Here is a 16136-nt window from a genome sequence, read left to right as displayed (position 1 = left end):
AATTCCTCCAGAACGTTTGCAATACTTGCATTCAATATTTGAATTCAACAATTTATCAAAGTTCAGTTCAGTTTACTTAAAGAAAATCTCTAACAAATCCAAAGAAAATCCTCAATCATCTACTTATCCAAAACCAAGAAATAAAATCTCACATCTCTCAGAAGTTCAGAAGTTCAAGAGATTATGACAAATAAACCAAAGAAAATCAGCAAAGAAAGATTTTCGCTCCTCTGCATCCTTCAAGGCTTGCAAAGCCGCCTTCTCCGTGTTCAGCTCTTCAGTCAGCCTAGCAATGTTGTCTTCCTTTTCATTCACAGCATCATTGGGAAAGGTTATGTTGTTCTCGCATGAGTCCTTGATAGCATCTATCTTCTTACGAAGCCATTTCACGTTGAAGCCAAGTCTTTCAGAATTCACCAAGTTGAACTCCCAATCAAAGAGTACATCTGGAGTAACAGTATTTCTGGCCCTGGTGCATATATCATTTACAACACGCAAGATAACACTTACTTGCATTGTTAGAGAATAAGCACGCTTAGGGTCTCTGGTAACGATGATGTGTCCAAACTTCTTCCATATCTTGTCATACTAACCGGCATATCCAATAGGAACACTGAATCCACCAACTAGTTGGTGATACGGGAGTGATGCGTCAAATGGAGGATCAAAAGAAATCCATGCACTTGGATATTCATGCACCACTATAAGATTCTCAACTACTGGAGCGACTTCTACAGTCATGTCGACGGCTTCCCCAGTCTCTTCTACCCGCGGCTCAGCTTCTTCAGTCATTAAAGCAACAACAATCGAAGTCTCGGTCTCCTTTACGGCTTCGATAACGACCCTCTCATGGCCTTGAAGTGCATATATGGTTGTCCCTTCATCAATAACCTCTGGGCTGCTCGAGTTATCATTGTTGGTTTCAGTATTCCCAACCTCGGTATTTAACACCTAATACAAAGATTACGTAAGATTAGAGTAATCTAAACAAGGAAACCAAATGGAATCATAAACTACAGCATGTAAGTGGTCTAACATTATCAAAGTTCACCATTATACATTCAAGGCATGAACAAATAGCGTGGAAATCATAAAACACGTTTTGGCAACAAACTCGTCTGAAAAGATCCACACTGCCCTGCATAAGATGACGAACTGGGAGCAATTGATGTAGAATTTAAATTTCAATTATATACCATTCTCTTCGTATGGATGTTCTCTACAACATATCAAAATTTCATAGCTATTGGATGAACGCGTAAAAAGATGTGGCCAAAACATCGAACTACCCACCAGCTGAGAAATTTCTAAAAGTCTCCTGGAAGTTTACTGTTTCGCTGATTTCGACCCCTAAATGTACTCAAAACCTCAAAATCTTCTATGCTAAAGAGGGGAAATTTTCTGGGAATGAAGATACATGGGTAGTTCGCGAAAATCTGACATCGGACGAAGATTTTATGGCGTTTTTGCTAAAAGACTGAGTTCTGAATTTTCTGGTGACGTATTTCGGCAAAGTTTTTCGTGTATTCACATGGATTCTCATTCATTCATTCATAAATCAACAATTTTATGCTTCTATGGATAAAATTCAAGGGAAATAATTACTTGGGTGGTCTCTGAAATGTTCAAAGGATCAGAATTGCCTGTGTTAACATCAAGAGTATCATTACTTCCATTCGGTTTTGAACCCAGGGAACTTTCTTTATCTCCATCCTCCGAAGATGAACGAGCATCAGTACTCTCCACTTCCATGGCGACATCCTCCTGGATATATTCTCAAATAATTAGCATTTTATCTACGAAGCATCATATTTGATTATGTGAAGAGGTACTCACGTCATTCTCTTCTTCAACACTCAAGTCAGGAACTGTTTGCCCAGCAGCAGAGAATTGAAGGCTATCAATACTTTATGGAGTAAAATTCTGTAACCAAATAACGAATATTGGCTTTATGATCCTAATAACAAGGATAAGAAAGAGTCAGAGCGGAAAAAGTATTGACGACTCACCAAAGAAACAACTGGGGACTTTATGGTGTTAGGCAACATCTTGTAACTCTTGTTCCTGCCATCTCCACCGTGAATAACTATTTCTACTTCTGAGAAGTTTACTTCGGTTCGATGTCTCACAGTACGACCGTCCTGCAAAAGAAGTTGATGCGATAATAAAAAATCAATTACTTTAATTTTATGAAGATTACGCAAAAGATACATACTGGTGAACATCCTGGAGACGCCTTTCGCTTATCGTCGCCAGAGATATGTTTCAATCTTGGTCGAGAAGAAATCATCTCAGTAGAAGGAGGCTCTTTCACTAAAGGTTGGCCAACCATTACGAAATCGTGTAAACTCTCAAGCTGTTGATCCCATAAATCTATGTAACCTGGAGTTACATATGTAATTCGTTCAGAACAAGGGAACCAGTAAGAGCTTCCTTCCACATGTGTGCGATCTAAACAAGTCTTAAGTTGTTCCACTGATGGTTTCCTCCTTCGAAAAGTTGGAACACATTGATCCATACCCATTTGACGGGTTGCTCTATCGATGTTGTATTCTTCTACCAAAAAGTCTCCATACATTGCTGATATCAAATGACCCGGAGTACAACTCAACATAAAGGATCTCTCGCCATCACTCAAGTCAGCACCATATTTCAAAGTCATGCTTTCTTCAGTATTGAAGGTTGACAACTGAGAAACATAAGAAGGAATTGATACCCAGGGGCGAAAATTAAACTCATATTCATTATCAAACACATCAATGAGACGTATCTTGGATTGAGGTTGTTTTGTAGATCAGAGCATAATCCTGGCATTATCCTTCTCAGGAAAAATACGACGAGCATCAACAGCATTCAGTCCTTGCAAGGTATTACGTGGGATATGTGCATAATTCTTGAAACGTTCCCACATCAAGGCTTGGAGAAACACCGTATTGGCGTAACATTCAATCTTCATAAAGCCATTCGAAACGCTGGAGTCTATAACCAAGGAGTCTAGGTTAGAGTACAAAGAACCCAAGAATAGACTACCTATGGGAAGTTGTTCACCTTGAGCCATCTTAATGGAAAAAGGAATTACAAACGGCTTTAGCAAAGTTCCAGTATCTTCAAATACGTCCCTGGACAGCCATAAACACAAGAAAGCAGCAGTAGATAACATACCATCGACAGGTCTATCAAGAGGGGTATCTCTCGGCCACCAGTATGTTAACCAGTAGGCATAACAACCTTTGCCAGACGTTTTATTAATTCTCTCCATCTCGGCTGTCAAGATGTTGGAAACTGTTGTCTCCTCTGCTGAAAGCTTTCCAGAAAAGTTACCTGTGATTGGGAGATGCAACAAAGCAACTACGTCCTCCAAAGTGATGTAAACTCTCCCATCTACATATGAAAGTATGAGTTGGAATGCACCAACGAGCAAGAAGAGCTACAATACCTCTCGCGTCATGAAAAATGAACAAGTATCCAGATGATTGGATGGCCCTTGTCACCTGTGCACTGTCCAACATGGCTCTAACACGAGGAAAACCCAGCATGTGTCTCGCCCATCCAGAGAATTTTTCTAAAGGTCGTCGAGAAATCTTGAATTCTATAATCGACAAGAAAAAGTCCACGTTCAAGACAAAATCGAATGGCTACACGAGGAGTCACCAATTTCTTCTGAACAACCTCTCTGGGATTTATCAAAAGACGAAATGCTGGAGTTTTGAGGCGTTTTTCAGTTCCCTGCTGAACCGCGAATAATGCATCATCTATATTTGGAACGTTTTTTATTCCAGGTGTTTCTTCTTCTTCATCACCGACGGAAGTTTCATCCATACATGTGTCGTCTCTGGAGGAATCATTTTCTTGGGAGTCAGACATCCTTGCGAAGTAGCTGTAATGTGCACAAAACACTCTACTTCAGTATATCATCATACAAGATGTAAACTTCGACAATATGATAGAGTTATACAATCTGATGACAAAATGCTCATGCAAGCATTCACAAAATGGTAACTCTTAACTCTTATCTTTTTATGATTCCACTAACAATAGTTACGGTAATGCAAGAGTTAACACTCCAAAATTTGCTCGTTTCTTCAAATCTACAAAAGATGAGCAATACTCGGGTTTTCATAAAATCATGAACACTTACATCATACGAACATTAATCATCGAATTATGAAGACTGAACAAATATTTCATCATAAATAATTGTTTGCTCTTACTATTGCTCAAAGTCAAGCTTTGATTTTCGAAAATATATATATACATATATATATATATATTAAAAAAAAATTGACGTGAGTCCAAGCTCACGTGATTTTATCAAAAAAAAAATATTTTTGTGGATGCTCCACGGTTTGATTAAAAAAAAATCTCTTTTCCTTCGTACGATCGTCTTTCTTTGAAACGAAGGTTTATTTCGGTTTTATGAAAAGTTCACACCTTCTAAGATAAAGTTTTGGTTTCCATGAAAGCTCATAAACAAAAATTTATCACTGAACACAGGTCTATTTCAAAATAAAAATTCTCTCAAGCTAGGGATTATTGCTAGTCTCTTGAACTAACGATCAAACGAACATACGTTTAATAAAATAAGGGTTTTTCTACAAAACTCACACTTAATATATGCACATGTATATGATTTTAGCATGAACAACTCATGAACAATCCCCGAACTTCAGAAAAAAAAAATTTTTTACCTAGTCGGTGCCGGAAGTTGGTCGGACGGTGGCAGTGCCGGTCAGACGACGACGGAGCTCCGGCGAAAAACTTTTCTGGCATAATCCTCTGCTCTGACGTGAGGGAGATGGAGAAGCAAGGTGGTGGTCGGTCGTGGAGAAGAAACAAAAAAAAGGAGAAGATTAATTCCTTTTATATCAAATTTTGTTTCCAAAACCTAATTTCACAAGGATTTCTTTTCTTGGGCCCGGACCTGTGAATCCTAAACCGACCAAGGTTCCATCACTAAATCAGCGGGCCTACATCAATTTAGACTCGTTGGACGACGTTCTATCATGCAACTGAGATCTTCGTTCAAGCCATGGTTTGCTCACGCAATCGAAAATCCGGTAATATCTTATCTTACGACTAAGTTCAATTACTTACTTCGTTTATAATTAGAAAATCACCATCCAGTGCTGACTGAGGAACATGACTGTCCCTCACTAAACAGGGGACTTAATGTAGATGGTGGATTTTCCGCAAGGGTAAAAATCGTAAAACCATAATTGTAATGATCCTGATCCAGCAATCAGATGAGTATTGAGGCTCATGTCTCTCATCGAAGCATGAAATCTCATGCCACATGAATCTCTGACTGAGAATACTATCTCTCGTAGTATATACAGATTCGCAGTCTCTCAGCTGAGGCAATGGTGTATCTCATGAATACTGAGCAATTTTAGTAATTACTTCTATATAGAATCGAAAGATTAGACGGATCCTAAACGACTTACCTGCTAGTATAGAGCAATAACGTCTTCAGGATGTAACTATGTTTTCCCTGACTATGTAAAGAAAATATGACGCTTCGACAAGCTCATATTGCTCAATTCTCAGATAATTAATGCTCCTAGACAACATGCCTGCTAGTATAGAGCCATTAATTAATTATTTATAATCTTTAAGTTCATTAGCCGAATATTTGGAAACATTCTATGTTCTTCATACTATTTCATTACTTCAATTCATGGTTTTCCCAGCAGAATTCCATGGGTTAGCAATAAATATTCAACGAACGGGCGTCTAAGCGCTATCGAGTAAGCCCTGACCAAAATGGTGCAAGTGTACTCAACAATAATGCACAAACGAGCACCTGAATGCACGAACGAGCATTCCAAAACACGACGGAACGATGAACCTATGCAAAATAGGAAGAAAAACAGTAATAATAAAATATTAGCAAAGACACTAGAGGACTGGGCTCACCGACCGGCCAGTCACGCCGTGGCCAGTCCCACGCCTAATTCTATATTTTATCATATTTTATTATTTTTCCTGATCTCATGAAAATCCCTTCATTTGAACAAATCTCCTTTGTCTCAAGGAAACTCCCCAGTCTCATGGTGTTTCCTCGCATCAAAGAAATAATAAAAATTAGGAAAGGTGTCGCGGGATCGGGCATACTAGCCGACCGGTCCCACACCTCATGACTCCTCATTATTTTATTATTATTTCCCCCATCCCATGAAAACTCCTTGATTTCATGATATTTCCCTAAACCCATGAAAATTACATAAAATTAGGGAAAATCTCACGGGACCGGGCTCATTGGTCGGCCGGCCATGTCCTAGCGGTCCCACACGCCCTTGTCTCATTATTTAAATATTATTTATTTTCCTCATCTCATGGAAACTCCTTCACTTCAAGAAAACTCATTAGTTTCAACAAACTCCTTGATTTCATGATATTTCTCTAAAACCATGAAAATAATATAAAATTAGGAAAAGTGCCATGGACCATGCTCATTGGCCGGCCGGCCGGCCATGCCTTGGCCATAGACGGTCCCACACTTCATTAATCCCTATTTTATTATTATTTCCATAATCTCATGGAAATTCCTTAACCTCATGAAATTCCTCAGTTTCATGGTATTTTCTTCACATCAGGGAAAATACATAAAATTGGGAAAAGTGTTATGGGACGAGCTTGCTAGCTGGCCGGCCATGCCCTAGCCGTGGCTAGTCCCATACCTTGCAATCCCCTATTTTATTAATTATTTTCATCATCTCATGAAGATTCCTCAGTTTCAGCAAAACCCTGAATCCTTCATATTTTCTCAAAATGTTGCTCAAACGTGCATCAGAAAATACCGAAACTCTCAGGACTGAGACACGAACATTATAGTGACATGGGCATGTCTCCTTGACCGACCAAGGCCGACCCTAGGGCTTGCAAAGAGCCGGTCCCACATGTTTTAACAATTTTGACCTAATTTGCTCAATTGCTCATATTGGGTTCAAACTTTCTCAAACAACTTGGAGTTTGCTCAAACGACCATCAGCTGGTCCCACGATGATACATGTGTATCTTCTTCTATCCGGGAACTAATGATCCTCAAGACCGATTGAGGATAGAAATGTAATTTGGGAAGGAATACTGATTTTTAGGCAGTATTCTTAGATAAGGAAATATTCCTAAACAAGGTATTATTCATAAATAAGGAAATATACTTAGAAAAGGAATACTTCCTAGACAAGGTAATACACCTAGATAACGAAATATACCTGGAAAAGGTATTATTCCTAGATAAGGAAATAGATCCCTAGAAGGTTTTGGGAAACCGTTAAAGTTATAAATAGAGATGTTTATCTCATATCTAAGACATTTAGAGTGTGGTTTGTGAAACAGACTCACCTAGATCAAAGAATAGAGGTTTGTGAGACAAATCACCTAGAGATAAGTTTGTGAGGCAATTAATTATTGTAATAGCAAGCTTAGCAAACAGTTTAAGGTTATTTACCTTAAAGAGATTGTGAGTGTAACAAAGAGAGCATTGTAATTGTTTTCTTGTTCATAATCTAGAGAAGATATATTTCTTCGAATCTGGTCTGGTGTTTTTCTGTTTTCTAGTTATTCGTCTATTATTATTCTGAATTCCGCCTCCATAATAATAGTCACCAAGGTACAGAGATTAATACATATCAAGTTGGTATCAGAGCAAGGTTCGTTCTATTAGGGAAGATTCCTGTGGTTTATGGTTTTCACCAGGTCTCTCTACGTGAAACTTGGTGAGGTGCTTGAGAAGCTGGAAGACGTTAGGAGAACAAGGGAATCAAAGATGGGAAAGTCAGTTGATGATCCTAAGCATAACGAACAACAAACTATGGAAGAAAAGGTGGATGAGCTACAAACACACACGCAGTCGGTTCAAGTTACCCTTAAGGAATCGAATAAAGGTATTCATTCTCATACACCCAAGTGGAAGGAGAAGAAAAAGACTATGTCTCCATCTGGTGTTTTTGAAGAAGGAGAAGAAGAACCGCTCAAAGAAGATTGCATCATGGAACAAAGAGTGACTAAGACAAGACGAAGAGATATGAAAGCTTTTCAAATTAGACGTCAAGGTCCAGTTTCCAGCAAAGATATATGGTTCAGCAGGTTGAAAGGAACCCTCAAGTTCCCTAACCTCCAAATCTAACTTTCACGGGAGTTCAAGTTCTTGAGTGGGGGCGCATGATACATGTGTATCTTCCTCTCTACGGGAACTAATGGTCCTCAAGACCGACTGAGGATAGAAATGTAATTTGGGAAGGAATACTGATTTTTAGGAAGTATTCTTAGATAAGGAAATATTCCTAAACAAGGTATTATTCATAAATAAGGAAATATACCTATAAAAGGAATACTTCTTAGACAACGTAATATACCTAGAAAAGGTATTATTCCTAGATAAGGAAATAGATTCCTAGAAGGTTTTTGGAAACCGTGAAGGCTGTAAATAGAGATGTTTAGCTCATAGCTAAGACATCTAGAGTGTGGTTTGTGATACAAACTCACCTAGATCAAAGAAATGAGGTTTGTGAGACAAATCACCTAGAGATAAGTTTGTGAGGCAATTAATTATTGTAAAAGCAAGCTTAGCAAACAGTTTAAGGTTATTTACCTTAAAGAGATTGTGAGCGTAACAAAGAGAGAATTGTAATTGTTTTCTTGTTCATAATCTAGAGAAGATATATTTCTTCGAATCTGGTCTGGTGTTTTTCTGTTTTCTAGTTATTCGTCTATTATTATTCTGAATTCCGCCTCTATAATAATAGTCACTAAGATACAAAGATCAATACATATCAAGTTGGTATCAGAGCAAGGTTCGTTCTTTTAGGGAAGATTCCTGTGGTTTATGGTTTTCACCAGGTCTCTCTACGTGAAACTTGGTGAGGTGCTTGAGAAGCTAAAATACGTTAGGAGAACAAGGGAATCAAAGATGGGAAAGTCAGTTGATGATCCTAAGCATAACGAACCACAAACTATGGAAGAAAAGGTGGATGAGATACAAACAGACACGCAGTCGGTTCAAGTTACCCTTAAGGAATCGAATAAAGGTATTCATTCTCCTACACCCAAGCGGAAGGCGAAGAAAAAGACTATGTCTCCATCTGGTGTTTTTGAAGAAGGAGAAGAAGAACCGCTCAAAGAAGATTGCATCATGGAACGAAGAGTGACTAAGACAAGACGAAGAGAAATGAAAGCTTTTCAAATTTGACGTCAAGGTCCAGTTTCCAGCAAAGATCTATGGTTCAGCAGGTTGAAAGGAACCCTCGAGTTCCCTAACCTCCAAATCTAACTTTCACGGGAGTTCAATTTCTTGAGTGGGGGCGCATGATACATGTGTATCCTCCTCTCTCCGGGAACTAATGATCCTCAAGACCGATTGAGGATATAAATGTAATGTGGGAAGGAATACTGATTTTTAGGAAGTATTCTTAGATAAGGAAATATTCCTAAACAAGGTATTATTCATAAATAAGGAAATATACCTAGAAAAGGAATACTTCCTAGACAACGTAATATACCTAGAAAAAGTATTATTCCTAGATAAGGAAATAGATTCCTAGAAGGTTTTGGGAAACCGTTAAGGCTATAAATAGAGATGTTTAGCTCATAGCTAAGACATCTAGAGTGTGGTTTGTGATACAGACTCACCTAGATCAAAGAAATGAAGTTTGTGAGACAAATCACCTAGAGATAAGTTTGTGAGGCAATTAATTATTGTAAAAGCAAGCTTAGCAAACAGTTTAAGGTTATTTACCTTAAAGAATTGTGAGCGTAACAAAGAGAGAATTGTAATTGTTTTCTTGTTCATAATCTAGAGAAGATATACTTCTTCTAATCTGGTTTCTGGTGTTTTTTTGTTTTCTAGTTATTCGTCTATTATTATTCTGAATTCAGCCTCTATAATAATAGTCACCAAGGTACAAAGATCAATAGTATCACACGACCACCAAGGGTCGGTCTCATGCCCTTTTGGCTGGTCCCTCATCTCTTCATAATTAGGTTTCATCACCTAAAGTTGAGACGAGCACTATTTTAAACCAGCATTTAACCATCTTTTACCTGGTCTTTAAGGGACTTTGGTATTTGCTCACTCGAGCATACAAGCACTACATGGACGGTCCATCATCCCATGTAGGTAGTCTCTCCTTCTCTCCGTGATTGATTTTCAATAAATCATCAATTGATCAAAAATTAGGGTTTCGAATCCAGAGCTCTGCAAAAACATAATTCTGAGCAGATTCAAACACTAATAATTTTACGTTGATCATGTGATCAACACTTTTATTATTATGCTCGGCCTAGTTTTCAATATCTTAAATTAATATTTTATTTGGTCCTGCCACCAACAATTCATCAAATGAGCAATATTTGCTCAGACTAAGGAATATTGGTTCAACTATCAATATTCAACAATTCAGCAACATTTTGCTCGTCCTAAGTTATCAACATTTATTCGGCAATGATACCTTCGTCTCAACAGACATGTTCAATTCATGAGTCTCAGAACATTTGCAAATCGAGACTCAGCAATACAAGGACTCATCGTCCCATAAAGTCAGCAACTGACTCCACAATCACGAGACATCAATCGTGTCACATGGGGGATGTTAACTAGGGTTTTGGTCTGGAGGTCTACGACACATGTGTTCATACACATGACGAGAATGTTAGGAAGTCGTGCAATCAGTTGGAGGAGTTAGCAAAGTAGTGGGTAAAAAATCAACCAAGTCTCTGCACGATGAGCAACTAGTTTTAACACGATTTTCACTTCCCCACTCTTTGACTCCAAAAACTGTCACACTTCATGGGATCAAGGTGTTTACAATTCTGGCAATATAAATAAGTCTCTAAATCATGATTGAAACAACAGTACAATCTCTCGTCAAGCAGACAAACAAGAGATTAAGAACTTAGCGTTCAATCAATCAGAACTTATCTTATTTTCTTCACGCAGAATACACAACACACCTACAATCTTTGATCACCATTGATCTCACACATTTCTCATCTTCCCTCCTACAGATCGACCCATCCTCTCTTGTGACCGAATTGACTCTGGAATGACCATTGTCTTGGTTTAGGCCGGAGTCTTACAGATTGATCTCTTGAACTTAAAGCACTCCTTTCTTGCAGTGCATCTTTGTGAGGTTGAGCATTTGCTCGGTTCAAGGAGTCTCCTCCTCATGGTCATCTCCTCAATTCCGTAAAAACCAACAAATCATTTTTCCCCATCTACATTGGTACACAAGTCCTTCAACACCTTTGCATAATTTGGAAATTGCTTAATAGCATCAATGAGTGGTATGTTCACATGGATCTTCTTGAGAATGTATAAAATCTCCTTTTCTAGTTCCGCCTTCTTGAAATTCGCAAATCTGCGAGGGAAAGGTAAAGGAGGAACATAAGTAGGAATAGGAGTTTTAGAGTTAGGAATAGGTACCTCGGGAGTATGGGGAATTTCATCCCTCTTTTCCTCCAAAACCGTCTCCATGGGGACTTCTTCTTTACCCAAATCAGTCACTTCGGGTTGCACAAGTTGTGTAACACTTCTCAAAGTAATAGCATTGACACCCTCTTTTGGGTTGATAGGTTGAGAAGGGAGTTTCCCACCATTTTGTGCCTTCAACTGATTCAACTTGATCGCCATAGAACCAACTTGAGTTTGCAACTCCTTAACCGTACTCTCCGTTCTTTGCATAAAAGATTTCAGCAACTCTTCCATACTTGACCCCTGATTTTGAGGTTAAAATGCGGGGTCTAACAACCACACCCAACAATTCGTTTGGCAATCTGAGAGGACTTACTCCAATATACTTTATATAGAATCAACTAGACAGTCAGACTCAATCTAGAGAAAAATATATCAACGAGTTTTATATCCCTAACTCTTAATTCAATCCGCAATCAACAAATAGAAATCTGCGAGCCTGATTGAATATAAGAGGAGTAAACTTGAACGGTACCAAAGACCAATGTTCAAGGATCAATCAATCTCAATCAACAACCAAAGGTTGGATTTCCTAATTGATCGATACGACGCACAACCTGTGATATTTCAATTATATAACAAAATATAATGCAGAAAAGAAATAACATAGACACCAGAATTTTGTTAAAGAGGAAACCGCAAATGCAGAAAAACCCCGGGACCTAGTCCAGATTGAACACCACACTGTATTAAGCCGCTACAGACACTAGCCTACTACCAATGAACTTCGGATTGGACTGTAGTTGAACCCTAATCAATCTCACACTGATTCAAGGTACAGTTGCGCTCCTTACTTCTCTGATCACAGCAGGATACTACGCACTTGATTTCCTTAGCTGATCTCACCCACAACTAAGAGTTGTTACGACCCAAAGTCGAAGACTTGATAAACAAATCTGTCTCACACAGAAATGTCTATAAATTGAATAAATTTGTCTCCCATAGAAATACCCAAGAGTTTTTTGTTCCATCTATTGATAAATCAAGGTGAACATGAACCAATTGATAAACCCAAGTTATATTCCCGGAGAACAGCCTAGTATTATCAATCACCTCATAATAATCTAAATCGTATGATGGCGAAACTAGATATTGTGGATCACAAACGATGAGAGGAAGATGTTTGTGATCACGTTTTATCTTGCCTATCGGAGAAATGAATCTCGGGAAAATCTTAGAGAAGATAATACTCAAATGATAGAATCGGGCAAGATCAGAACACGCAACTACAAGAGAAATAGTTGGGTCTGGCTTCACAATCCCGATGAAGTCTTTCAAGTCGTTAACCTACAAGGTTTAGGAAAACCAAAGGTTAAAGGAGAATCGACTCTAGCTTATGCAACTACTAACACATAGGAGGTGTGGGGATTAGGTTTCCCAGTTGCTAGAGTTCTCCTTCATATAGTTTTCAAATCGGGGTTTGCAATCTAAGTTACCTTGGTAACAACGCATTCATTATTCACCGTTAGATGAAAAACCTGATTCAACCAAGATAATATATTTCAACCGTTAGATCGAACTTATCTTGTTACACACAAATGAAATGTACCCTCATTTAGGTTTATGAACTATACCTAAACGTGTACACCATGTTGACTCATCAATAGTTAACCGAAGTTAGTCATATGATTAACTCTCATATCAACCATATTTATCTTAACCATAACTAGTTCAAATGACTCAAATGAAAATATTAAAGAGTCGTTCAATTACTATATTCTCATAGAAGTATACAAGAACACAATTGAAACAACATCGGTTTGATTCACTCGAATCAATTCATGAACATTATAGCTACGGTTTGCAAAGATTGCATTCCTTATAATATAAATGTTTAAGTTCATGTACACAACCGATTTTAGAAAGTAACCCACTCAAGTATGCAAATGGGTACGCATACTTAAGTATCCGGGCCAAGTTTGGGTAATGCCAGTATGCGTAAGGGCGCGCATACTACTTAAATTTACAAACTCCAGCAGAAATTCACGGAGGTGAACTTTCCACCAGTATGCGTACGGGTACGCATACTTTCCCAGACATCAGCAACCGCCAGTACGCATACGGGTACGCATACTTCAGGCTCCCGGTTTTGGACTTGCACACTAATGTGATTAACACACTATGTTTATATCCAAACATCGTTACTTGATTCTAAACTCTTTATTTCAATCATTGAAACTTTCTTAGAGTATGACAATAGTCGTTTTCACAATATTATTAGCATCAAAGCAATTTTCAAGTTATTGAAATTATCATAATGAAACATTCCAAGATTACACCTGTAAGGACCCTCAAGGACGTCAACGCTATTAGACTAGTCAAGGGACGTCTTAGTCGCTAATTACTCGATTAGTTTAACATGAATGTTAATTAATAGGAATTAATCTATCAACGATTTAGATACGAAACTAGTACCACTCGATAGGTCTCGAAAAGTTATGAAGAACAGACTACTCGAACGTGCTAATCGGATACTCGACGAAGAGTAATCATCAAATTGGTTTGAAGGGAAAAATAGTCTTTTCACTGTTAGACCGACCTGGAGTTCCCTTAACGAAGCGAGAGGGTGAAATAGTACTGTACTTGGACTTATCTAGATCATTTGAGAAGATAAACTCGATCTCATATCTTTTTCTCTCTTATGTTCTTTTTCTTCTCTTTCTTTCTTTCTTCTTCTTTTTCTCTTCTTCTCTTTCCCTTCTCTGTTCTTCTTTTGTCAAAGATCGAGTGATAAATTTGAGGTATGGTTTGAGAGAATAATTTTTGAGGAAGAGCATATCAAGTGGAAGATGTTGATGATGTTGATGTTATTGAACTCAGGAGGGGAATGAATAGATGCTTTTATAATTGGAATCACGGTTCGAGAATGAATTCGAGTTCTCTTGTGAACTCGTGGGTTATTTGGGATGTTGTTAGTTGAAGATTAGAAGGGTTGGTGTTTAATTAACGTCCTGAAGTAGTTTTGATGAAGAATCAAGAGTTAGGGTTTCCTTAAAGATTTCAGATGAAATTGAAGATGAGGAAGATGATATTGAGAGATATAGTAGATGGGTTTTGTTGGTTTGAAGAAATAAGTTATTGTTTGAGTGAATTAGGGTTAAGGATGAAGATTAATTTGAAATTAAAGAAGTTAGGGTTGTGAATCTGTGATTGTTTGAAGTTGCGAATGTATTAAGGTTTGATTTTGTATACGCGAAGGTGATGATTTCGTTATGAGTATCAACTCGATCATTGTGGATAACTCAGGTGAAGTGGTAAGTTTAAATTAACGTTTCATAATTGATTTATCTTCAGTTTGCGTTTATTTGAGTTTGAAATTGAATTTGTTGATTGGGTCTGCTTCAATTTGGGTTATTTATGAGATTGATGTTTGTCAGACTAAAGATGTTGGTAAATATACAGACCTGGAGTGGATGTTTAAGGTTTGGGTTGATCTCGCTGTGGTTGGGTGAATTAGGTATACGTCTGAAGTGATGCAATTGAAGTTTAAATGATTGTTTAGGGTCACTGCAATGGTTTCTGAAGTTGATGTGGACATGGTAGATTTGTGATTCAACTGGTGGTGGTATGAGTTGGATAAAAGTGAGTATTGCTTTGTTGGTGGCAGTGAATAAAAGTTGTAGGTGGTGATGCAGATGGTTGTAACTGAAAGTTCTAGACATGCAGTTAAAGTTGATTGAAATGGATAATTGTATGGATTGCAGATTATGAGTTTGGTGTTGATACTGCTGAACTGTGGATAATCGATGAGCCTGTGATGAGTTGTTGAACTGGTTCAAGGGGAAGAAGAGTTTGAGTGCAATTGTATCAATCAGACTAATTTGAGGTAATAACTCTTTATCAGTAATTTTTTAAAGTTATTTGTTATCTACAATAAAGTTGTGTGTTTGTTAATGAATTGTATGAATTGTATGAATTGAGATGAAGATGGAATTGAGTATCTGGTGTTGTTGTTGTGAATTACAAAGGTTCTGTGGAATTGGAAATCGTAAGAGGTGTTATTGATGTCTGCAATGGTTGGGACTAGATGAATGTTTGGAGTTTTGCGGAGGGAATGGGTCTTGCCAGTGGGTTGAGTATCTGGTGATGTTATAGTTGAAGTTAGAATTAAGAGTGTTGCTTGACTGGTTGTATCGGTTTATCTGATGAATTACAATTACAAGGATGTGAAATCGGAGGTACTGTTGGTGCTGAATTAGGTGGGTGGTTGTGTTGAGAATTGAATGGAAGGAGTGAATATGTTGGAGTTATGTGAGCTGTTAAAGTATATAGAGTTTGGGTTACAAGATGAGTTGTAGTTGAGTTTAGTGATGATTATAGAGTTGCATTTAGTGGTTGTGAGTTCAGTAAAAGCTTAAAGGTGCAACTGCAAGTAGGTTGTATTACCTTTGTAATTCAATTTGAAGTTTACTTGTTGATTCAATCAATGTATTATTAGTTTGGAATTAAACCTGAGTTAGAGTTGTAGGACTTAGAGTTTTGGTGTTGCACAATGATTGTGCATTAACTTTCCTTGGCCCGAGCAATGGCTCTGACCTGTACAAGTGTTTTGGCCTTGTGCCATTCAGCCTAGTCAAGATCTGACTCTAACTGACTTAGTCCATCTGACTGAGTCGAATCGGGTTTGACCCACTGAGTCACTAATATCGACTCGTTGACCATTGAC

At 38.0% G+C, this 16136-nt stretch overlaps 1 long non-coding RNA gene across 1 annotated transcript; it reads left to right on the top strand.

The window, feature by feature from the left end:
* The first annotated feature begins 14091 nt into the window (after positions 1-14091).
* LOC113301257 lies at positions 14092-15937 on the top strand. Its single transcript, XR_003336149.1, has 2 exons — positions 14092-15296; positions 15439-15937. It is a non-coding gene; the product is annotated as an uncharacterized LOC113301257 (long non-coding RNA).
* Positions 15938-16136: the final 199 nt, after the last annotated feature.

Source organism: Papaver somniferum, chromosome 8 (genome assembly GCF_003573695.1).
Source record: "Papaver somniferum cultivar HN1 chromosome 8, ASM357369v1, whole genome shotgun sequence".
Classification (NCBI taxonomy): Eukaryota; Viridiplantae; Streptophyta; class Magnoliopsida; order Ranunculales; family Papaveraceae; genus Papaver; species Papaver somniferum.
Note: the sequence above shows the minus strand (reverse complement) of the source record. Positions and strands in the feature narration are given on the sequence as shown.